At 45.8% G+C, this 25628-nt stretch overlaps 1 long non-coding RNA gene across 1 annotated transcript; it reads right to left on the minus strand.

The window, feature by feature from the left end:
* Positions 1–19: 19 nt before the first annotated feature.
* Positions 20–24958, minus strand: LOC141083713 (uncharacterized). The gene is made up of 3 exons (XR_012230794.1): positions 24818–24958; positions 17370–17485; positions 20–1534 (listed from the first exon to the last, which is right to left on the minus strand). It is a non-coding gene; the product is annotated as an uncharacterized lncRNA (long non-coding RNA).
* Positions 24959–25628: the final 670 nt, after the last annotated feature.

Consider the following 25628-nt stretch of genomic DNA (forward strand, 5'->3'; position numbering starts at 1 on the left):
CAAGAAATACAACTAGGGGTCATACGTAAAATTGCTTTATTGAAATGAAGGCAAGGTACAGGCGTGACATGCTATACAACCACAAGAGGACACGAGGACTCCTGTAACCAATGCTGTACTAAGTAATACGTATATTTACATTGTCAATGGTAAATCCTGCTATCATCATAAGTGATTGCCAATGCTACACTGAATGGCACATGTATTTAATTGCATGAGCATTGGTATATATTGCTAACAGAAATAATTATCAATACTGCATTAAATAGCGCCCGTGATTACATCATAGCAATATGAATATCATTTATATTTTTTTACTTAGAGAGCAAAGGCACCCAATACCCAAAACAATCGTAAGAATAAATAAAGTGGCCATTAATCGGTGTACGGATAGCAATCTGGACAATAGTGAACCAGGCAGCAATCAAAGATATAGTTACATATGAACATAGTAATTCACCTGAACACAATAACAGCTGGTAGATGGAGTAGCAGGGGTCCCAGTGTCCGCCCCAACGCGCGTTTCGGAACACCTTCGTCAGGGGGCACTTAAGATAATGTAAACAGCGCTGTTTAAGTAGCGGGCAAAAACCGTAAGTACACCTGACGTCAAAACCGGAAGTGGTCATGTGTTCCTATGGTAACGCGTCCGCAGCCACATGTGTAATGGATAAATAAAAATAAAGAGTGACCGGCCAATGTCTATGGGACGCCCACATCCACCCGGCATGAAATCAATGAGACATGGCGCCAAGAACACGCGGGGCCCCGCGTGACTGAACGCTCATAGCTCATGACGTCAGCACAGGAAGCACAGTGGGAGTTCACACAGGCGCAAAGGAACACTGGGGGGAGCGCCACCATATTGGAAGCTGGCAAACATGCCCAATCTTGTGTGGGATACTAGAAGTGACTGCCGGTATATATAAAACCAGGATGCTACATCTTAGTTATATATAGAAAACACATACTAAGCCATATATCAATACTAATACCATTATAATATAATCATTAGCATAGAGTAATGTGCATAGATATATCCAAGAAAAGGGCACAGACACTCATAAATATGCATAAAGAGTATACATATAATGAGATAAAAAAATATTTTATAACAACATATGAATAAGGAATATGTGTATGAAAAGGTGGCACAATTAGCATGTCCGCTGTGGCAACGTAACCACAAAATAGTTCCGTGGCCACATTACCATATCTTCACGGCAAGAATCCCACAAGAATAACGCAGTGAACAACAGACATAACATAAATAGACAATACAGAAATAATACAAGATCCCTAGCAAAAACTGGACATGTCCCTAAATCAGCAGCCACAACAAGACAGCATGTGTCCACACGAATGGATTCATCCGAGAATCCATAGGCCATCTGTGCATTAATTTCAGCGATCCATCAGTGGACACACAAAGGGAAACGACCATTTCCAGACGCATCAGTGAAGGGAGACGACTTCATTTCAATGGATCACACGCCAACTGGTCCATCCGGATGCCCGCAATTAACGAAAACAGCTAAAAAAAAAAATATAAAAAATATAAAATCAGAGAAAGAACGCGAAGCCGTATAACAAAAGGGACTCCACGACTCCTATTCTAAGAAGGGGGCAAAACTTAAACCCTCGTTTAGCCCGTGAGGATGCACAGTTTTCAATGTCCAAATCCAACGCGCCTCAAGACGTGCTAATTTAGTTGTTAATAGAGTTGAGCGAAACGGGTCAAAAAAATTCAAAAGTCGCCAACTTTTGGCAAAGTCGGGTTTCATGAAACGAAACCCGACCCTAGGATGAGGTCGGCCACGAGGTCGGCGACTTACGCGCCAAAGTCGCGTTTCAAAAGTTTGTTTTGCGCTCTTTTTCAGCCAATCAGGATCCACGGACACTGTGGGCAACGTGATGACATAGGCACGGGTCACCACCATCTTTCAGAAGGGCATGCAAGTGATTGGCTTGCTTTGGTGGGCGTCACAGGGGGTATAAAAGGGCGTGCACGCCGACCGCCATCTTACTTCTGCCGATCTTAGTATAGGGAGAGGTTGCTGCTGATTCTGTAGGGAGAGCATTAGGCAGGGAAGAAGACAAAAAAACTGCTTCTGCTGCTAGCGATTTGGCCTGCACAACACACAAGTCACTGTGTGTGCAGTGCAAGGGGAGGCTATATTGTGGTGTATCAGTGGTGTTGGTTGTTGGGCTGCCTTTTAAGGCTTCCTGACACGCTGGCATTGCTGTTTACCCACTGCTCCGCAAACTGCTTTTTTAAAAGCAATCCAGTCTCCCTTATCCTCTCGTCACTTTGGTCACAGGCAGCTGTGCCATCGAGCGTGTCACATAGGTGTCAGATATCAGTGGGCCTCACACCATCCACAAGTGTCCAGTGTCCAAAAGTGTACGCAGAGATTCAAAATCTCCATTATCCTCTCGTCACTTTGGTCACAGGCAGCTGTGCCATCAAGCGTGTCACATAGCGCTCAGATATCAGTGGGCCTCACACCATCCACAAGTGTCCAGTGTCCAAAAGTGTACGCAGAGATTCAAAATCTCCATTATCCTCTCGTCACTTTGGTCACAGGCAGCTGTGCCATCGAGCGTGTCACATAGCGCTCAGATATCAGTGGGCCTCACACCATCCACAAGTGTCCAGTGTCCAAAAGTGTACGCAGAGATTCAAAATCTCCATTATCCTCTCGTCACTTTGGTCACAGGCAGCTGTGCCATCGAGCGTGTCACATAGCGCTCAGATATCAGTGGGCCTCACACCATCCACAAGTGTCCAGTGTCCAAAAGTGTACGCAGAGATTCAAAATCTCCATTATCCTCTCGTCACTTTGGTCACAGGCAGCTGTGCCATCGAGCGTGTCACATAGCGCTCAGATATCAGTGGGCCTCACACCATCCACAAGTGTCCAGTGTCCAAAAGTGTACGCAGAGATTCAAAATCTCCATTATCCTCTCGTCACTTTGGTCACAGGCAGCTGTGCCATCGAGCGTGTCACATAGCGCTCAGATATCAGTGGGCCTCACACCATCCACAAGTGTCCAGTGTCCAAAAGTGTACGCAGAGATTCAAAATCTCCATTATCCTCTCGTCACTTTGGTCACAGGCAGCTGTGCCATCGAGCGTGTCACATAGCGCTCAGATATCAGTGGGCCGCACACAATCCACAAGTGTCCAGTGTCCAAAAGTGTACGCAGAGATTCAAAATCTCCATTATCCTCTCGTCACTTTGGTCACAGGCAGCTGTGCCATCGAGCGTGTCACATAGCGCTCAGATATCAGTGGGCCTCACACCATCCACAAGTGTCCAGTGTCCAAAAGTGTACGCAGAGATTCAAAATCTCCATTATCCTCTCGTCACTTTGGTCACAGGCAGCTGTGCCATCGAGCGTGTCACATAGCGCTCAGATATCAGTGGGCCTCACACCATCCACAAGTGTCCAGTGTCCAAAAGTGTACGCAGAGATTCAAAATCTCCATTATCCTCTCGTCACTTTGGTCACAGGCAGCTGTGCCATCGAGCGTGTCACATAGTGCTCAGATATCAGTGGGCCTCACACAATCCACAAGTGTCCAGTGTCCAAAAGTGTACGCAGAGATTCAAAATCTCCTTTATCCTCTCGTCACTTTGGTCACAGGCAGCTGTGCCATCGAGCGTGTCACATAGCGCTCAGATATCAGTGGGCCTCACACAATCCACAAGTGTCCAGTGTCTAAAAGTGTACGCAGAGATTCAAAATCTCCATTATCCTCTCGTCACTTTGGTCACAGGCAGCTGTGCCATCGAGCGTGTCACATAGCGCTCAGATATCAGTGGGCCTCACACAATCCACAAGTGTCCAGTGTCCAAAAGTGTACGCAGAGATTCAAAATCTCCATTATCCTCTCGTCACTTTGGTCACAGGCAGCTGTGCCATCGAGCGTGTCACATAGCGCTCAGATATCAGTGGGCCTCACACAATCCACAAGTGTCCACTGTCCACAAGTGTGTGCCGAAATTCTAAATCTCCCCTGTCCTATAGACACCTTGTACCTTGTTTTACATTACTATATAGTTTGTTGGATTTTGTCTACATTTCTACCAAAAATGAGGAAGGCTGGTGGAAGAGGCCGTGGAATTGGGCGGGGGTTGGCAGCTGGTAATGATGGTGTTAGTGGTGGATCTGATGGTAGTGGCAAGAGCAAAATAGGACCGAATGCAGGAGGTGCTGACCCTGCGTCATCGTCTGGCTACATAAGGCCTCGAACGCTTAGTTTTCTAGGAGTTGGCAAACCGCTTTTAAAGGCAGAGCATCAGGAAAAAGTTTTGTCTTACATTGCTGACTCAGCCTCCAGCTCTATCACCTCCTCTTCTTCAGTTGTAAAAAGTAAAAGCACTGAGTCGTCATTGGAGGCTCATGTTCATGAACCACACCTTTCCTTGTGTCCTTCACCCCAACCAAGATTGAAGGATGATGCAGGCCATACTACTGATTACTCCATGGAGCTGTTTTCACATACCATGCCTGGATTATCAAGTGAAATGGTGAATTACCCAGGCCAAGATGAATCTGACATGGAGTGCACTGATGCACAGCCGCTGATGGATGATTCTGCTGGTACATTCACTCAGAGCACTACATTGTCCTCGCAGTGTACAGAGCCAGATTCTGACCCTGATGAGACTCAGGTGCCCCTTCCCGCACACTATACCACCATACACGGTGACACAGAGGAAGGTGCACATGACATAGAAGAGGAGGTGATGGATGACCCAGTTGTTGACCCAGATTGGCATCCATTGGGGGAAGAGGGTGCTGCTTCCAATAGCTCAGATGAGGAGCATCCACAGCAGACATCGACATCGCAACAGCTGTTATCTGGCAGGCCCGGAGCACTCCAAAGACAGGTTCCAAACATCAAAAGAGTTGCTGGACAGCTTGTCCAGAGGGTCAAAAGATCACAGCGTGCTAGGCCGCAAAATGTCTGCCAAAGTAGGAAGAGTGCAGTGTGGCACTTTTTTGAACAAAATCCTCATGATCAGGCCAAGGTTATCTGTAAGAAGTGCGCAAAGACCTTTAGCCGAGGGAAAAATCTGAAAAATTTGAATACCAGTTGCATGCTTAGACATTTAACCAGCATGCACTTGCAAGCGTGGACACAACACCAAACCTCAAGTGCCACATGTGCAACTGATCACAACGAAGGTAGTCAGCAACGCTACATTGTTTCCCCCACTGTAAGCCCACCGGTTAGCACAGCAGCAAATGTTGAGGTGTCGTTGCAAGGCCACAGCAGTCAGGGAATCCCACTGTTATATCAACGAAAGACTGATTCTAGGCCATCAGAAAGAACACCAACTCCATCACCATCATCAACCCTCTCTCAGTCCGCCCTGTCCACCGCTACTTCCACCATATGCAGCTCTCAAGTCCAGCTCACCCTCCCAGACACTATGAGTAGGTCAAGAAAGTACTCAGTCTCTCATCCGCGTACACTGGGTTTGAACGCCCACATTGCCAAACTAATCTCGTTTGAGATGATGCCCTTTCGGTTGGTGGAAAGCACAGCTTTCCGCGAACTCATGGCCTATGCAGTACCACGCTATGACCTACCCAGTCGCCACTTCTTCTCTCGCAAAGCCATCCCAGCCCTCCACCATCATGTGAAAGACCGCATTGTCCATGCACTCAAGCAGTCAGTGAGCGGAAAGGTGCACCTCACAACTGATGCATGGTCCAGTCGGCATGGCCAGGGCCGTTACGTGTCCATCACTGCGCACTGGGTTAATGTGGTGGATGCAGGGTCCACAGGGGACAGCGGTGGTGGGACATAGGAAACAGTTGGCTGTAGGCGTTCGACCCTCCTCCTCCTCCTCCTCCTCCTCCAGAAGCGACAGCTCGTCCACAGAGCGCAGTCGTACGAGCACTCCATCTGCAGCTGCCACTGTTGCACACGATGTGTCCCCCTATCGAGCAGCTAGTGGAAAGCGTCAGCAGGCTGTGTTGCAGATGATGTGTTTGGGCGACAGACACACCGCCGAGGTGCTGGCCGAGTACTTGAAGCGACAAACTGAGTCATGGCTGGGCAGTGTACATCTTGAGGCAGGCAAGGTAGTTAGTGATAACGGCCGTAATTTTGTGGCAGCCATAGCCCTTTCAAAACTCAGCCACATACCTTGCTTGGCTCACACCTTGAACCTGGTGGTGCAGTGCTTCCTCAAAAATTATCCGGAGTTAACAGCCCTGCTCCAGAAGGTGCGAAGACTGTGCGCGCACATCCGCCGGTCGCCTGTACACTCCGTTCGTATGCAGAAGCTGCAGCGATTGCTCCACCTTCCCAACCACCGCCTCATTATCGACATTGCAACAAGGTGGAACTCCACCCTGCACATGGTGGAGCGGCTGTGCGAGCAGAGGCAGGCCATAATGCATTTGTGGGAGGATACACGGCCAGGCACTTTGAGAGCAGACATGGAGTTGACAGGCGTGCAGTGGTCGAAGCTGAAAGACCTTTGTAAAGTCCTTCAGTGTTTTGAGGAATGCACACGGCTGGTAAGCGCAGACGACGCCATCCTAAGCATGAGCATCCCACTTATGCGTCTGCTCATGCAAACTTTGACGCACCTTAAGGAGCAGGCGTCTGCAGCCAATGTTGATGAGGAGGAAGAGGAGGAGGGAATCCTTGGTGACATTCAGCCATTGTCTGCTCAGGGACCTCTCCTGGACGAGGTGGAGGAAGAAGAGGAGGAGGAGGAGGAGGATGATGGGGATGATTACTTAGGGGAGGAGGATGCATCTCGTGGGGCAAGTGAAAATGTTGGCGTGGCAAGGTCTGGTACAGTGTTTGTGCGTGACTGGAGGGATGTGGATTTGCCAGAAAGTGCTCCTCCACCCAGCACTCGCAGTGCATCATTGACACCGGGAACATTGGCCCACATGTCAGATTATGCCTTGCGGATCCTAAAAAGGGACCCCCGCATTGCCAAAATGATGAACGATGACGACTACTGTTTGGCCAGCATCCTGGATCCACGCTATAAAGGCAAATTACAAAACATCATGCCACAGGAGAACCTTGACCTAATATTGGCTAATAAACAAGCAACTCTGGTAAATCGGTTGCTTGAGGCATTCCCAGCACACAGCAGCGGTGATGGTTCTCACAAGAGCCGTACGGGCCGGGGGCAGCTTGGCAGAGGTGTTCGTGGGGCACACAGCAGAAGTGGCGTTGGAGACAGGGGTTTCATGACAATGTTGTGGACTGATTTTTCAAATACCGCTCACACAACTGGTAATACTGCATCGATGGAAAGTGACAGGAGACAGCAGTTGTCAACTATGGTTACAAACTACTTTTCCTCCCATATCGATGTTCTCCCACACAGGTCATTCCCCTTTGACTATTGGGCCGCTAAACTGGACACCTGGCCTGAATTGGCCCAATATGCCTTACAGGAGCTCGCTTGCCCAGCTGCAAGTGTGCTATCGGAAAGAGTCTTCAGTGCAGCTGGATCAATCCTGACAGAAAAAAGGACCTGTCTGTCAACCCAAAATGTGGATGATCTAACCTTCATTAAAATGAACCACGCATGGGTTTCCAAGGATTTTGTCCCACCTTCCCCTGATGACACATAGGGTGACAGAAAAATGGCTTGCTTTGGTCCACCTCTTCCTGGTACTTCACCCATTTCGCCTTTTGCATCAGCTGAATGTCCAACATCAACATATGCCACTTTCTAAAACTCCATAACTGTGCTGCCTCCCCCCCCATGGCCGGGGTCACCACCTACCGCACGACACCGTGCGAGTGCCGTTGCCCTGGACAGGTGGGTAGGCCGACTCTTGGGCGCGGGCACTGGCACAGGGTCCCTCATAGTGCAATCAAGTGTCTCTGACGGTGGTGGTGCACACCCACCGTCAGACACACCGCTGTACTATGAGGGGCCCAGTGCCAGTACCGACGCCCACGAGTGGGCCCCCCTTGCTTGGCCAGGGCCCCAGCATTTGCAATCTTTACCTCTCCCTGCTCCTCCGCTGTGTAATCTGGGCCGTCAAATCCATACTGTGCCTGACACCGTCTGAGCCTGCCTCCTGAGACATATATTTTGAATGTGTACGCTATCCATACATGTTATCCAGGGATACGATACCCTTTCTAACCTTTGTGCAATGACGTGCAATCCATACTGGGCCTAACACCGTCTGAGCCTGCCTCATGCTGTATAGACATATATTTTGAATGTGTACGCTATCCATACATGTTATCCGGGGATACGGTACCCCTTCTAACCTTTGTGCAATGACGTGCAATCCATACTGGGCCTAACACCGTCTGAGCCTGCCTCATGCTGTATAGACATATATTTTGAATGTGTACGCTATCCATACATGTTATCCAGGGATACGGTACCCTTTCTAACCTTTGTGCAATGACGTGCAATCCATACTGGGCCTAACACCGTCTGAGCCTGCCTCATGCTGTATAGACATATATTTTGAATGTGTACGCTATCCATACATGTTATCCGGAGATACGGTACCCCTTCTAACCTTTGTGCAATGACGTGCAATCCATACTGGGCCTAACACCGTCTGAGCCTGCCTCATGCTGTATAGACATATTTTGAATGTGTACGCTATCCATACATGTTATCTGGGGATACGGTACCCTTTCTAACCTTTGTGCAATGACGTGCAATCCATACTGGGCCTAACACCGTCTGAGCCTGCCTCATGCTGTATAGACATATATTTTGAATGTGTACGCTATCCATACATGTTATCCGGGGATACGGTACCCTTTCTAACCTTTGTGCAATGACGTGCAATCCATACTGGGCCTAACACCGTCTGAGCCTGCCTCATGCTGTATAGACATATATTTTGAATGTGTACGCTATCCATACATGTTATCCGGGGATACGGTACCCTTTCTAACCTTTGTGCAATGACGTGCAATCCATACTGGGCCTAACACCGTCTGAGCCTGCCTCATGCTGTATAGACATATATTTTGAATGTGTACGTTATCCATACATGTTATTCGGGGATACGGTACCCCTTCTAACCTTTGTGCAATGACGTGCAATCCATACTGGGCCTAACACCGTCTGAGCCTGCCTCATGCTGTATAGACATATATTTTGAATGTGTACGCTATCCATACATGTTATCCGGGGATACGGTACCCTTTCTAACCTTTGTGCAATGACGTGCAATCCATACTGGGCCTAACACCGTCTGAGCCTGCCTCATGCTGTATAGACATATATTTTGAATGTGTACGCTATCCATACATGTTATCCGGGGATACGGTACCCCTTCTAACCTTTGTGCAATGACGTGCAATCCATACTGGGCCTAACACCGTCTGAGCCTGCCTCATGCTGTATAGACATATATTTTGAATGTGTACGCTATCCATACATGTTATCCGGGGATACGGTACCCTTTCTAACCTTTGTGCAATGACGTGCAATCCATACTGGGCCTAACACCGTCTGAGCCTGCCTCATGCTGTATAGACATATATTTTGAATGTGTACGCTATCCATACATGTTATCCGGGGATACGGTACCCTTTCTAACCTTTGTGCAATGACGTGCAATCCATACTGGGCCTAACACCGTCTGAGCCTGCCTCATGCTGTATAGACATATATTTTGAATGTGTACGCTATCCATACATGTTATCCGGGGATACGGTACCCTTTCTAACCTTTGTGCAATGACGTGCAATCCATACTGGGCCTAACACCATCTGAGCCTGCCTCATGCTGTATAGACATATATTTTGAATGTGTACGCTATCCATACATGTTATCTGGGGATACGGTACCCCTTCTAACCTTTGTGCAATGACGTGCAATCCATACTGGGCCTAACACCGTCTGAGCCTGCTTCAGGCTGTATAGACATATATTTTGAATGTGTACGCTATCCATACATGTTATCAGGGGATACGGTACCCTTTCTAACCTTTGTGCAATGACGTGCAATCCATACTGGGCCTAACACCGTCTGAGCCTGCCTCATGCTGTATAGACATATATTTTGAATGTGTACGCTATCCATACATGTTATCCGGGGATACAGTACCCTTTCTAACCTTTGTGCAATGACGTGCAATCCATACTGGGCCTAACACCGTCTGAGCCTGCCTCATGCTGTATAGACATATATTTTGAATGTGTACGCTATCCATACATGTTATCCGGGGATACGGTACCCCTTCTAACCTTTGTGCAATGACGTGCAATCCATACTGGGCCTAACACCGTCTGAGCCTGCCTCATGCTGTATAGACATATATTTTGAATGTGTACGCTATCCATACATGTTATCCAGGGATACGGTACCCTTTCTAACCTTTGTGCAATGACGTGCAATCCATACTGGGCCTAACACCGTCTGAGCCTGCCTCATGCTGTATAGACATATATTTTGAATGTGTACGCTATCCATACATGTTATCCGGGGATACGGTACCCTTTCTAACCTTTGTGCAATGATGTGCAATCCATACTGGGCCTAACACCGTCTGAGCCTGCCTCATGCTGTATAGACATATATTTTGAATGTGTACGCTATCCATACATGTTATCCGGGGATACGGTACCCTTTCTAACCTTTGTGCAATGACGTGCAATCCATACTGGGCCTAACACCGTCTGAGCCTGCCTCATGCTGTATAGACATATATTTTGAATGTGTACGCTATCCATACATGTTATCCGGGGATACGGTACCCTTTCTAACCTTTGTGCAATGACGTGCAATCCATACTGGGCCTAACACCGTCTGAGCCTGCCTCATGCTGTATAGACATATATTTTGAATGTGTACGCTATCCATACATGTTATCCGGGGATACGGTACCCTTTCTAACCTTTGTGCAATGACGTGCAATGCATACTGGGCCTAACACCGTCTGAGCCTGCCTCATGCTGTATAGACATATATTTTGAATGTGTACGCTATCCATACATGTTATCCGGGGATACGGTACCCTTTCTAACCTTTGTGCAATGACGTGCAATCCATACTGGGCCTAACACCGTCTGAGCCTGCCTCATGCTGTATAGACATATATTTTGAATGTGTACGCTATCCATACATGTTATCCGGGGATACGGTACCCTTTCTAACCTTTGTGCAATGACGTGCAATCCATACTGGGCCTAACACCGTCTGAGCCTGCCTCATGCTGTATAGACATATATTTTGAATGTGTACGCTATCCATACATGTTATCCGGGGATACGGTACCCTTTCTAACCTTTGTGCAATGACGTGCAATCCATACTGGGCCTAACACCGTCTGAGCCTGCCTCATGCTGTATAGACATATATTTTGAATGTGTACGCTATCCATACATGTTATCCGGGGATACGGTACCCTTTCTAACCTTTGTGCAATGACGTGCAATCCATACTGGGCCTAACACCGTCTGAGCCTGCCTCATGCTGTATAGACATATATTTTGAATGTGTACGCTATCCATACATGTTATCCGGGGATACGGTACCCTTTCTAACCTTTGTGCAATGACGTGCAATCCATACTGGGCCTAACACCGTCTGAGCCTGCCTCATGCTGTATAGACATATATTTTGAATGTGTACGCTATCCATACATGTTATCCAGGGATACGGTACCCTTTCTAACCTTTGTGCAATCACGTGCAATCCATACTGGGCGTGAGAACGGCTGGCGAGCTGTTAAGCAAGCTACAGCACCTGTCCAGACAAGTACAGGGATTCCCTAGCGAGGAGACTTATTTGATTGTTTTCAATGTTGGGACAGCAATTTTTGGGGAGCACTATACTCTGGAGAATGATAGATGGGGCCCACCATACACTGGAACATTCCAAAGGTGGACATCAGACACTGGAGCAGCATTTACAGGGCCCATTATACACTAGAGCATTAGAAATGGGGCCCATTATGTTTGGAGCATTATTTGGGCCCATAAGACAGTGGAGCTTCATCCATGGGGACCAACATATACTGTAGCATTATGTGGAGCTCATCATATACTGTTTCAAACATTATATGGGACCAATGATTTTGTATGGAGAAATAGATGGGCCTCGTCATGAGATGTAAAAAGTGACATATTTTTCATTGTACTATACCGCTATTTCTCTGCCGTATCGGAGCATGATTAGTTGTGGTATGTGTTAAAGGGGCGCTCTTTCGCCCAGGGCACATGAAAACCTGCAGCCAGCCCTCCCCCCCCACAAATTTAGCCAAATAACCCCATTTTTCAGTGCGTAACTTGTATTATGAAGTTAATTAAGGTTGACAAGCTTAAGTAAGAAGAATTGATGCTTTTGGCATTCAAATGGGCACTGTAGGTGTGTTTCCGGTCCTCCTCTCACTGCCGACTTTTATTCCCCATTGACTTACATTGGGTTTCGTGTTTCGGGACGACCCCGACTTTTCCCTATAATCGGACGATCTTGCTCGACCCGACTTTTGGAAAAGTCCGGTTTCACGAAACGAAACGCGACCCTAAAAAACCAAAAGTCGCTCAACTCTAGTTGTTAACTTTCCCCCCCTAATGTTGACATCAATAGCATCAATACCTCTGAATTTAATCAAACTTCCATTGCTACCATGGCAAAGTTTAAAATGACGAGGGATTGTCTTTAGGGAGGATATGTCCACCTGGCCAACTGACGCCTCAATACCCAAGACGTGCTCACGCACACGCACCTTCAGCTGACGGGAAGTGAGGCCTACATAAATAAGTCCACACGGGCAGGTTGCATGATAGATAACTTCCTGGTGTCACAAGAAATAGGTTTCTTAATGTTAAATATCTTGCCGCTGGAGTCAGAGAAGGTAGTGGCGCGAACAATACTTGGGCAAGCCATGCAGTGGCCACATGGGTAGCAGCCAGGCCGCATAGATCTACTATCAAGAGTGAGATAATCTTAAAAACAAAAAAATTATGGGTTAATGAAAATTCTAATAGATCAAGAATAAGTTCCCCAAAGTGCGAGGAGGAACCAGAGTGCTCGAGGAAGAAGCGTACTGCCCTTAAGCCATCCTGATGTTTGATACTCGTGTATAGCGACTCAACGTCTGCTGTGGCTAGGACAGTATCATCATCTAATTGGAGTAGATCTACCCTCTTGAGAAGCTCCCCGGTGTCCCTTAGGAAGGAAGGCAGGCTCTCAACTAGGGGTTGCAAATGATAATCAATCCATCGATTGACATTTATATATAGGAGACAACAGCAGACGTTGAGTCGCTATACACGAGTATCAAACATCAGGATGGCTTAAGGGCAGTACGCTTTTTTTGTTTTTAAGGGGTCCTTCTACCTGCAGCTCCAGGGGACAGCCATGGGAGCGGCCTTTGCGCCCTCCTATGCTAACCTGTTCCTGGGGCTGTGAGAGAGGGACCTCTTCCTGTCAAATCGTCAGTCATCAATGGACCGGGTCCTTCTTTGGACACGGTACATTGATGACATATTTTTGATCAGGCAGGGTTCCCCTTTAGACCTCTCCTCTTTTCTGTCGAACTTGAACAACAATGATCTAAACATTCGGTTGACATTTGTATATGATAAGGAGAAAGTGGAATTCCTTGATACTCTGGTTAAGAAGGATGCTGTGGGTATGTTACAAACTGACATCGCAAACCTACGGCCACTAATTCACTTCTGCATGCCACTTCATGTCATCCCAGGCATGTTATTAGAGCGGTACCTGTGGGGCAGTTCCTTCGCTTGCGACGGATCTGCTCTTCAGATCTAGATTTCGAGAAACGGGCTGATGAACTAAAGGGTCGTTTCCTGGAGAGGGGTTATAGTCGGCGTTCCATAAAAAGAGCTTATAATAGAGCTAAATTTAGCTCTCGCTCATCTCTTCTTTACGGTAATGCGGGAGGTATGTCCTCATCCAATGAGCCTCAGGTTAGGTTCGTGACTGGCTATAATTCTCAAGCAAATAAGGTTCGCAAAGTACTTCAGAAATCTTGGTCTATCCTTAGGGTAGATCCAATTCTGTCTAAAATTATACCTGAGAGACCTGCATTATCCTTCAGAAAGGCCAAAAATTTGAGGGATTATCTCACTCGCAGTCTCTATACCAGTGAGCCTAAAACTACATTTCTTGATAGTAGATCTATGCGGCCTGGCTGATACCCATGTGGCCACTGCGTGGCTTGCCCAAGTATTGTTCGCGCCACTACCTTCTCTGACTCCAGCGGCAAGATATTTAACATTAAGAAACCTATTTCTTGTGACACCAGGAAGTTATCTATCATTCAACCTGCCCGTGTGGACTTATTTATGTAGGCCTCACTTCCCGTCAGCTGAAGGTGCGTGTGCGTGAGCACGTCTTGGGTATTGAGGCGTCAGTTGGCCAGGTGGACATATCCTCCCTAAAGACAATCCCTCGTCATTTTAAAGTTTGCCATGGTAGCAATGGAAGTTTGATTAAATTCAGAGGTATTGATGCTATTGATGTCAACATTAGTGGGGGAAAGTTAACAACTAAATTAGCACGTCTTGAGGCGCGTTGGATCTGGACGTTGAAAACTGTGCATCCTCACGGGCTAAACGAGGGTTTAAGTTTTGCCCCCTTCTTAGAATAGGAGTCGTGGAGTCCCTTTGTTATACAGCTTCGCGTTCTTTCTCTGATTTTATATTTTTTATATATTTTTTTAGCTGTTTTCGTTAATTGCGGGCATGCGGATGGACCAGTTGGCATGTGATCCATTGAAATGAAGTCGTCTCCCTTCAATGATGCGTCTGGAAATGGTTGTTTCCCTTTGTGTGTCCACTGATGGATCGCTGAAATTAATGCACAGATGGCCTATGGATTCTCGGATGAATCCATTCGTGTGGACACATGCTGTCTTGTTCTGGCTGCTGATTTAGGGACATGTCCAGTTTTTGCTAGGGATCTTGTATTATTTATGTATTGTCTATTTATGTTATGTCTGTTGTTCACTGCGTTATTCTTGTGGGATTCTTGCCGTGAAGATATGGTAATGTGGCCACGGAACTATTTTGTGGTTACGTTGCCACAGCGGACATGCTAATTGTGCCACCTTTTCATACACATATTCCTTATTCATATGTTGTTATAAAATATTTTTTTATCTCATTATATGTATACTCTTTATGCATATTTATGAGTGTCTGTGCCCTTTCCTTGGATATATCTATGCTAATGATTATATTATAATGGTATTAGTATTGATATATGGCTTAGTATGTGTTTTCTATATATAACTAAGATGTAGCATCCTGGTTTTATATATACACTGGCAGTCACTTCTATTATCCCACACAAGATTGGGCATGTTTGCCAGCTTCCAATATGGTGGCGCTCCCCCCAGTGTTCCTTTGCGCCTGTGTGAACTCCCACTGTGCTTCCTGTGCTGACGTCATGAGCTATGAGCGTTCAGTCACGCAGGGCCCCGCGTGTTCTTGGCGCCATACCTCATTGATTTCATGCCGGGTGGATGTGGGCGTCCCTTAGACATTGGCCGGTCACTCTTTATTTTTATTTATCCATTACACATGTGGCTGCGGACGCGTTACCATAGGAACACATGACCACTTCCGGTTTTGACGTCAGGTGTACTTCCGGTTTTTGCCCGCTACTTAAACAGCGCTGTTTACATTATCTTAAGTGCCCCCTGACGAAGGTGTTCCGAAACGCGCGTTGGGGCGGACACTGGGACCCCTGCTACTCCATCTACCAGCTGTTATTGTGTTCAGGTGAATTACTATGTTCATATGTAACTATATCTTTGATTGCTGCCTGGTTCACTATTGTCCAGATTGCTATCCGTACACCGATTAATGGCCACTTTATTTATTCTTACGATTGTTTTGGGTATTGGGTGCCTTTGCTCTCTAAGCAAAAAAATATAAATGATATTCATATTGCTATGATGTAATCACGGGCGCTATTTAATGCAGTATTGATAATTATTTCTGTTAGCAATATATACCATTGCCCATGCAATTAAATACATGTGCCATTCAGTGTAGCATTGGCAATCACTTATGATGATAGCAGGATTTACCATTGACAATGTAAATATACGTATTACTTAGTACAGCATTGGTTACAGGAGTCCTCGTGTCCTCTTGTGGTTGTTTTTATTAGCTTTGTTTGGCTGTATAGCATGTCACGCCTGTACCTTGCCTTCATTTCAATAAAGCAATTTTACGTATGACCCCTAGTTGTATTTCTTGGATTCGTCCTTGTGTTTGTACTAAGGAAACCAGTCAAAATCTCATGGAATAATAGCAGGGCAAAAACTTAGCTTTTAGTACTGTAGACAGGAACTAAGCTGGATGCAAGAGCTCAGAGCAGAAAGGATCACCAGCAGCCCTGCAGGGCGTCGGCTGCCTTATATCCACTCAGAAATTCCAGATGTCCTATCACACTCCGCCTGTTCAGATGACAGGTTCTTCCCATCCCAATCAAATTCACTACCTCTCTTCACCAGCAGAGGGAGTTCATCAGACATCAAAGGTGAAGGGGAGAATGATCTCAAAACAGGACACTATCACCAACACTGATTGCAACACCTGTGACTCTATTATAGCAGAGCCAGAGCAATCACACCTGCATTATAATCATGTGCACTTAACTAAAGAAACCAGAGTGCAATGACGCTCACCACCACCGGGGGCAAACTTAGAACAAACGACACCACAGTGCAATAATCCTAATGGCCACTGGGGGCAAAAACCAAACTTAAGCACAGCTTAAGAAAAAAAAGGTTATCTGTGCTTTTTATCAGTCCTGATCCAGCATGGATCATGACAATAATGCCCACAGAGTAAGTAGGGAAACGGATTCACCTTGGAGAGTCTAGAGTGGCATCTCCTAACCTCAATGCGCGTTTTGCAGCTGGCTTATTCCGGGGGCATCAATGCAGAATGTATCTGATACAAACAGCAAAGCGCAAGATTAGCCCTTAGAAGGACTGTTAGCATGATGGTTCAGCATCAGTACTTGTGTCAACACTAGAGGCCTCTCGTTAGTTAAGCTGTACACACACAGGCCCGGATAACTGCTCTCTCCCTCCAATCAGAACCGTCTTTGAGTTGTGCAATGGTGTCAGTGAACCAAGCATGGTGGCGGTGTCCTTTTAAAGCCTCTGATAGGGATTTGAGCTTCAAATCCAAACACAAGCCAAGGCTCGTTGCATGCCGAGCACATCCGACCACCCAGATTGATATCCAAGTATCACCGAGCATGTTCGATCATCTCATGTCATAAAGACATAAAATAAAAAAAAACCTAAAACTTTTAAAATATATTATTAACAAAAAAAAATGAAATTAAACATTTAAACAACAGGTCATTTTCTAATGACACATTCCCTTTACCTGTAAATGACTTTGCTCATGTGAAGCGAATCTCTGTACTTTTAAGAGTATTCCAGTTATTGCTTTTTTCCTCTAATACATTGCAGCAGCAGAATGTCATTATATTGTCAGCTCTCCTACAGTCCAAGACAAATGGGTAATGTGATATACTATTAGATGGAAGTGAGAGGTGTAGATGCAGTTACACTAGTTCTTAATACACATCAAACTTTCTTCAATAAAAAAAATATATCATAAGAAATCTTAGACATTGTAAAATATGATATTTTCTCTGTTTAGATGGTAGACATAGGGGTCTTAAACAGGCCTCTGGCTGCCCTGAATACCTCCAAAAGGGAAAATGGCACTTGTAAGATACACTACCGTTCAAAAGTTTAGGGTCAGAAATTTCCTTTTTCTTTTAAAGAAAAGCACAGATTTTTTCCAATGAAGCTAGCATTAAATGATTCAGAATTACACTCTATACATTGTTAATGTGATAAATGACTACTCTAGCTGCAAATGTCTGGTTTGTAATGCAATATCTTCATAGGTGTATAGACGCCCATTTCTAACAACCATCACTCCAGTGTTCTTATGGTACTTTGTGTTTGCTAACTGTGTAAGGCTGGTTTCACATTAGCGCTTTTTAAGCGCACGCACGGCCGGGGGTAGCTCCGCCCCCGAGCCGGCTCTCTGCCCGGCGTGCCCGCCCCTTGCTTGTAGCGCCACCTCCTAGCGCACAGCGGCACCTGCGATCGGCGCACCCTATCTTTAGCATAGGGTGCGCAGATCGTGCGCAGGCCGTGCGCTAGTTGCACTTTGACCTGCGCTGCGCACTTTTGACGGTGCGCCGAGCACGCCGAAATCCGAAAAGTTTGATTTTGGCGCGCACGGCGCACCGTCAAAAGTGCGCAGCTCAGGTCAAAGCGCAACTAGTGCACGGCCTGCGCACGATCTGCGCACCCTATGCTAAAGATAGGGTGCGCCGATCGCAGGCGCCGCTGTGCGCTAGGAGGCGGCGCTAGAAGCAAGGGGCGGGCACGCCGGGCAGAGAGCCGGCTCGGGGGCGGAGCTACCCCCGGCCGTGCGTGCGCTTAAAAAGCGCTAATGTGAAACCAGCCTTAGAAGGCTAATGGATGGTTAGAATACCCTTGAAAACTCTTGTGAAAGTATGTTAGCACAGCTGAAAACAGTTTGGCTGATTAGAGAAGCTATAAACCTGACCTTCTTTTAAGCTACTTGATAATCTGGAGCATTACATTTGTTGGTTCCATTAAACTCTCAAAATGGCCAGAAAAAAAGAACTTTCATGTGAAACTCGACAGTCTATTCTTATTCTTAGAAATAAAGGCTATTCCATGCAAGAAATTGCCAAGAAACTGAAGATTTCCTACAACGTTGTATACTACTCCCTTCAGAGGAGAGCACAAACAGGCTCTAACCAGAGTAGAAAGAGAAGTGGGAGGCCCCGCTGCACAACTGAGCAACAAGACAAGTACATTAGATTCTGTAGTTTGAGAAACCGACATCTCACAGGTCCTCAACTGGCAGCTTCATTAAACAGTACACACAAAACGCCAGTGTCAACGTTTACAGTGAAGAGGCGACTCTGGGATGTTGGCCTTTAGGACAGAGTGGCTAATAAAAGGAAAAGTTTAATATGGGCAAAAGAACACAGACATTGGACAGAGGAAGATTGGTAAAAAGTGTTATGGACAGACGAATCCAAGTTTGAGGTGTTTGGATCACACAGAAGAACATTTGTGGGATGCAGAACAACTGAAAAGATGCTGGAAGAGTGCCTGACGTCATCTGTCAAGCATGGTGGAGGTAATGTGATGGTCTAGGGTTGCTTTGGTGCTGGTACAGTGGGAGATTTGTACAAGGTAAAAGGGATTTTGAATAAGGAAGGCTATCACTCCATTGAAATTGGCTCCAATCAAGTGCAGTCCACAGGCTATGGCACGCCATGCCATACCTTGTGGACTGCACTTGATTGGAGCCAATTTCATCCTACAACAGGACAATGACCTAAAGCACACCTCTAAATTATGCAAGAACTATTGAGGGAAGAAGCAGGCAGCTGGTATTCTATCTGTAATGGAGTGGCCAGCGCAGTCACCAGATCTCAACCCCATTGAGCTGTTGTGGGAGCAGCTTGACCATATGGTAAGCAAAAAGTGCCTATCGACCCAAACCAACTTGTGGGAGGGGCTTCTGGAAGCATGGGGTGAAATTTCTCCAGATTACCTCAGCAAATTAACTGCTAGAATGCCAAAGGTCTGCAATGCTGTAATTGCTGCAAAGGGAGCATTCTTTGACAAAAGTAATGTTTGAAGCAGAAAATTATTATTTCAAATAAAAATCTTTTTTTTCGAACCTTGTCAATGTCTGGACTAGATTTTAAATTCATTTGGCAACTCATTTGATTAATAAAAGTATGAGCTTTCATGGAAAGCACAAAATTGTCTGGGTGACCCCAAACTTTTGAACGGTAGTGTATATACACCATGTTCCAAATTATTATGCATATTGTTATTATGACTCGGCATCACAAATCATAGATATTGCTTGTCATCGATGTTGAGGTATGTGCACACAACGTCTTTTTAAGGACGATCCTCTCTGGAACCCACCTGAAAAGCGCTAAAAAATGGTAAATAGAATGAACATAATGCACAGTAATGTAAAAAAGACAGTGCTCTGCATATGTTCAATCTTTTGTTGCTTCGTTTAACTGTTTCAAACTTTGAAAGCCATGAAGCGGCTGTAAAAAGTGACCGGTCCATTCTTTTGATGGCTTCTGCTTGGAAACCACCACTATATTAAAAATGGAATATAAAAAGAAAGCAGCAAAAGATGTCGGAAAAGTTGCTTAAGGAAAAACACCACCAACGTTTCACTGAAGTGCCTTTCTCTAGCAAAAACGATGCTCGTATGTGGTGTGTGCATGAACCCTTGCAGCAAGATGCTAGTTGTGTTCCGCAGATGACATCTCCCAAGTATGATGCAGGCTCAGCTCCTGAGCCAGCTCCATACAAAGGTCCCCAACATGAAACATACCATTTGTTCACGTTTTTTAGGAGTTTCAAAGGGTTTTCCACTGCCCCCATATTCATGACTTACATATATGTACACAAAATTAGAGGATCCAGTGTTATTTAGTCAGCAATCCAATTTTTTACTCAAAATAAGTAATATAACAAATAGATGTCAGCCATGTTGGATCTGTGCATTCTCCATTTTTCTTTGACTGGCACTAGGAGAAGTTTGGAAAACCTTCATGAGTTTTTATTAGCTTACAAGAAAAATGGATGAAAAACGGATGGTAAAAACAGATGAAAAACGGAACCAGCGTACTGATGATGAAATGTGGTCCATTTTTTTTTTGCAGACGTGAATTAAGCCTAAAACTTAAGAAATTCTGTAGCTAGGAATAAGTGAGTGATGAAGCTTCTTAGTGTCTGGGCAGCCAGCTCAGAGCAGCAGGTTTTCAGTAAACTTTAGATGGATGAGCTGGAGCTCTAATCCCACCCTAGCAGGAGAAATAAATGATGCGCTTTTGAAGAGCCGTAAATTATTGCTGGAAAGCCGGTCAACATTTGTCTTTGTTAACTGCGTGTTCTCATAATGGAGCCACATTCTGTAATAATAGGAAAGATTAAGTTTTAAGCAGTGTTATGTGAAAACCAGGCTGTAAATAATTGCCTTGTATCGGTAAAATAATTCAATTTTCAGGAATTGTTTCTTCTCTCGGCTGCAATTAATCATCTATATGTGTGCTGTATATGTATATGGTAACTTGCCTTAAGTCCTTCATCACCTTGTATGGCTACTGACTGCTACCTGGGAGATGAAGAAAATTGGCTCTTCTGTCATCATTTATAGAAAAAAAAAATAGTTTTAATTTATGATATATACATTTTTAGGCTATGTGCCCATGTAGCATTTTATTCCGAACACTAAAAACTGGACTCCTTCCCAGAAATCGCGCGTTTTTTTCAGCGCGATTTCACTGCGATTATGATCGCGATTTTGCCGCGATTTTCGCGTGCGATATTCAAGCACTTTCCAAGCGAGAGTCACGCGAGACTACGTCATCACAGGACCTTGCCGCAAGGCATTACTGGGAACGCTGAGGCCCGGGATGGCAGCGCGGGACGCCAGAAGGTAAATATACCCCGATTTTTTATTCTTTTTTTTTACAGGGGTATGGTACCCAGGGCCTGGAGGACAGTCTCCTCTCCTCCACACCGTGGGTACCAACCGCACATGAGACGCTTAACTTCCCGCATGGTGGGCATAGCCACATGCGGGAAGTAAGCGATTCTCATGCATTCCTATGGGTGCGGAATCGCGGCAATTCTTTGCGATTCCGCAGAAAAGAATGAGCATGCTGCGATTTTTTCCGCGATGCGATTCCGCCGTGGAAAAAAGCGCAGCATTAGCACAGCATGTGCGGAATGCCATAGGAATGCATGGGGGGCGTTCTGTACACAATTTTTAAACGTTTTCGCGCCGAAAATCGCGGCAAAAACGCTTAAAAATCGCTACGTGGGCACACAGCTTTAAAGTGCTTTTCTTCCCCAAATCCAACTAGCATTTTTATTCTTTGCTGCTCTTTGATGGTCTGTGGCAGTGACATCCCCTCTACAACATGTGACTGCTGCAGCCAGTCTCTCTGCTAAGTGGTGTCGAGCCATCCCCCTCAGCATGGCCACTGAGCACGGTGATTGGCTGCAGAGGTCATATGCTGTAGTCACTGCTGCAGTCTTATCAAAAAAGAGGGGAAGCAGCGTAGAAACAAGACTGAAGATAGCAGTTTTTACTGTTTGTTTTATTTGAAAGTGCTGTTTTTGTTATACTCCTTTTTCTGCAAAGGACCCTTTCCTGTATTGATGATGGAAGCACGATTTCTTTACACATAGATGATGTATTGGTGGTTTCTGTATGGCTAGGATATTTAGATATAAGATTAGGCAGGGCTACAAGAGAAGAAGAATGTCCCACTGCCCACCAGAAGTGTTGAAAAGATCATTTTTGATTTGGGAAATATTAAAGTGAATCCGTCCTAAGTGAAGGAAAGTCGGACAACAACTCTGGTGCATCATGACTGTCCGTTTTTCCATTTTTCTTACTTCAGATTATTATTAGTTCTCTATGGGAGTAAGCTGCTTTTTACACAGGTACAACTGTATTGTTTGTCCTGGTTTGTCATTGTCTAAGGTTAGGTTCACAGTAGCGTTTGAGTCTGCAGCGTATCATCTGCATGTGCAAATGCATGCAAAACGCATGTTCACACAGCGTTTTTTATTCGCACCATCTTACGCATGACGGAAAAAAATGTATGCATTTGCGTTGTTTATGCGCATGCGTTCAATATGACACCAGACAAAAATGGGCATGTCTCAAGGGATTTCTATTTACATTTTGAAGAACGCATGTGTACGCATATGTCCTTGTGTACCAATGCGTTCCCATAGACAGTAATACGTTTTTTGATGCACTCATCCGCATACTTTACGGATTTTTGACACCTCAAAAAATGCAAACGCATGTCCCTGCGTTCACCATGTTAAATAGATGTACGCATGACGCATGCGTATCTATGTGCACACAAACGCTAATGTGAAACCAGCCTAAGGGGCCTGTCACACTAAGCGATATCGCTAGCAATATCGCTATAATGTCACTGGTTTTGTGATGTTATAGTGATATTGCTAGTGATATCGCTATGTGTGATACTTACCTCCGACCGCTCCCCCGCTGGTTATCGCTGATCGCGCGAGAACGTCCTGGACCATTTCTCGTCGTCAGCTTCCTGCTGGGCTTCCTGTGGCGCCGACGAGCGACGCTTGGACGTTGGCGGGAGGACGCAGGATCGCCTCGTCTGACAGGTAAGTAATGACCGCCGCTGCATCGCTGGTGAGATCTGCCTGTGACCACTTAGCGATGCACCAACGATCCTGACCGCGTCATATCGCTGGTCGGGAGCGCTGGTGCATCGCTAAGTGTGACAGTACCTTAAGTGTATGATGAATTGGGTTGATGGTGAAAGCTGTCTGCATAGATACTATCTGCTATGTATGTAGATGCTTTAGGGTGTGTGCACACGTTGTGGATTCTGCTGCGGAATTTTCCGCGCGGATTTTGCAAAATCCGCAGGTAAATCCGCAGGTCAAAAGACCTGCGGATTAGCCTGTGATTTTCCCCTGCGGTTTGACACCTCTACAATGGAGCAGGTATGAAACCGCTGCGGATTCCGCACAAAGAAGTGACATGCTGTGGATTTGAAACTGCAGCAAATCCGCACAGAAAAATCCGCAGCATGTGCACTGCAGTTTTTGTTTTCCATTGAAAATAAAGGTACTGTACAACACAGCAAAAACTGCTGCGGATCCTCAGGGCCAAATCCGCTGCGGATCCGCAGCAGAATCCGCAATGTGTGCACACAGCCTTACAGTGTATAGTTAGATGATGAGATAACGTGTAGGTATTTTCTGCTGTACTATGAAGGTACAGTAGATGTGTGATTTAAACTATAAAGGTGCTGGCATGATGTGTATGTAGCTACTGGTGTACTGTGTGATTAATGCAGGCATTCTGGGTCTATAGTTGCTGGTGTATTGTGTGATTGTGTGTACATAGTTGCAACATACTGCGTAACTTGGTGTGCCATGCCGTGAAAGTTGGTGATGGTTTTCTTTGCAGGTAGGCACTCATATATGGTGTACTTAGGCATTATTTCTTATGTATTTGTGATGGTGTCATGTTTAAGGTGCCCAGGACAGTAGCTGTGGGCGAGCTGCTGCTACATAACGCTCTGGCACTTTACAAACAAGTCGAATCCCTGTCCATTAGGCTGTGTTCACACACAGCATTTTTTTAGCGGTTTTTACCGCGGTTTTCACTATAAAACCGCTATAAAACTGCTAAAAATAAGCTGCACAGTAATTTCTATGCATTTTGCACTTTTTGTGCACATTGATGCGCTTTTTACCGCGAAAAAACCGCATCGAGGTAAAAAACGCAGCATGCACATTAATTTTGTGGATTTTTCTGCGGTTTTGGCTTCTTCCATGAGTTTAGAAACCGCAGTGAAAAAAAACGCATCAAAACCGTGCAAAAAACGGGGAAAAACCGCCGCGGAAAAATAGGTGCGTTTTCTGGGAAGGGATTCAGGTTTTTGAGCAGAAATTTTCTGCAACGTGTGCACATACCCTAAGTGTTGTGCTGAGTACATTGCATTGTACTCACTTACAGGCTGGAGACCTTTCCTTAGGTCCAGCTGTACACACATCAGGGGTTAGCAGGTTTGTTTTAATAAGTTCAACTTTACTGGACAGTTTAAGAACATCGGTATCAGTATCAGGCACAGCACACTCTGGTTCTTGTTCTATCAATAGAGTACATTTCAAAAATGTTCTTACTTTCATTTCAGGCTATCCCTATTCCATGTTACGCACCTGGATGTGGAACCACTGTGTCACGATCCGGGGAGAGCCTGAAGGGGTGTAACTAAGTGAGCACCTGTCTCTTCACTAAAGCCCCTGATGATAGGACTAGACTTGGCTCCAGGTGAATGCCAGGTGCTAATCCAGGACGGATCAACAGAGCCATGGCAACTGACTCCCAAGGAGGCAATTAAGCAGTAATTAATAAAGCCAGGAACTAATTAACGTGATGGCACTAGTTGGACTGATGCAGGAATGTGGGATGGCCACTGGTACGGGATCACAGATGCAGATTCACAGGTGCTGGTTCTGACTGGGCAGGTGTGGGTTAGGTGGACTAGGATCAGAAATTGAAACAGACAGGACAGATGCAGGGAAGGTTTCAGCAGGACGGACTGGAACAGGAGTAAACAGGGCAGACGGGGTGAACAGGATCAGAGAGCAGGGGTACGGGGACCTAACAAGTAGATAGTAGAATACACTAAAATTGGTAAGCAAATACCAGGCACCTCCCAGCTATTGGCTGCGGACCTTTGAGCAACGAGCGTGCTGACCCTTTAAGGGGCTGTGAGCGTACGCACTCTAAGCACACTCCCAGGAAGCTGTGTACAAGTCCCAAGAGGGAGCAAATGTTGAGGAAGCGTGGACGAGTAAGTACACACACTGGAGTCTCTGGAAGGGGGAAGGAGAGGACATGTGTAGAGGTGCCTGCGCAGCTCTAGCAATCTAACAGGTCCTGTTAGCTTTAGGGATTCCCCATCCGGGACCGCAATATTCCTGAGGTCCGTTACGTTTCCCTCAAGTGGTTCCACCTTCATCTTCC

The sequence above is a fragment of the Dendrobates tinctorius genome, unplaced genomic scaffold, assembly GCF_039654945.1.
Source record: "Dendrobates tinctorius isolate UK_male_01 unplaced genomic scaffold, ASM3965494v1 ptg000021l, whole genome shotgun sequence".
Taxonomy (NCBI): domain Eukaryota; kingdom Metazoa; phylum Chordata; class Amphibia; order Anura; family Dendrobatidae; genus Dendrobates; species Dendrobates tinctorius.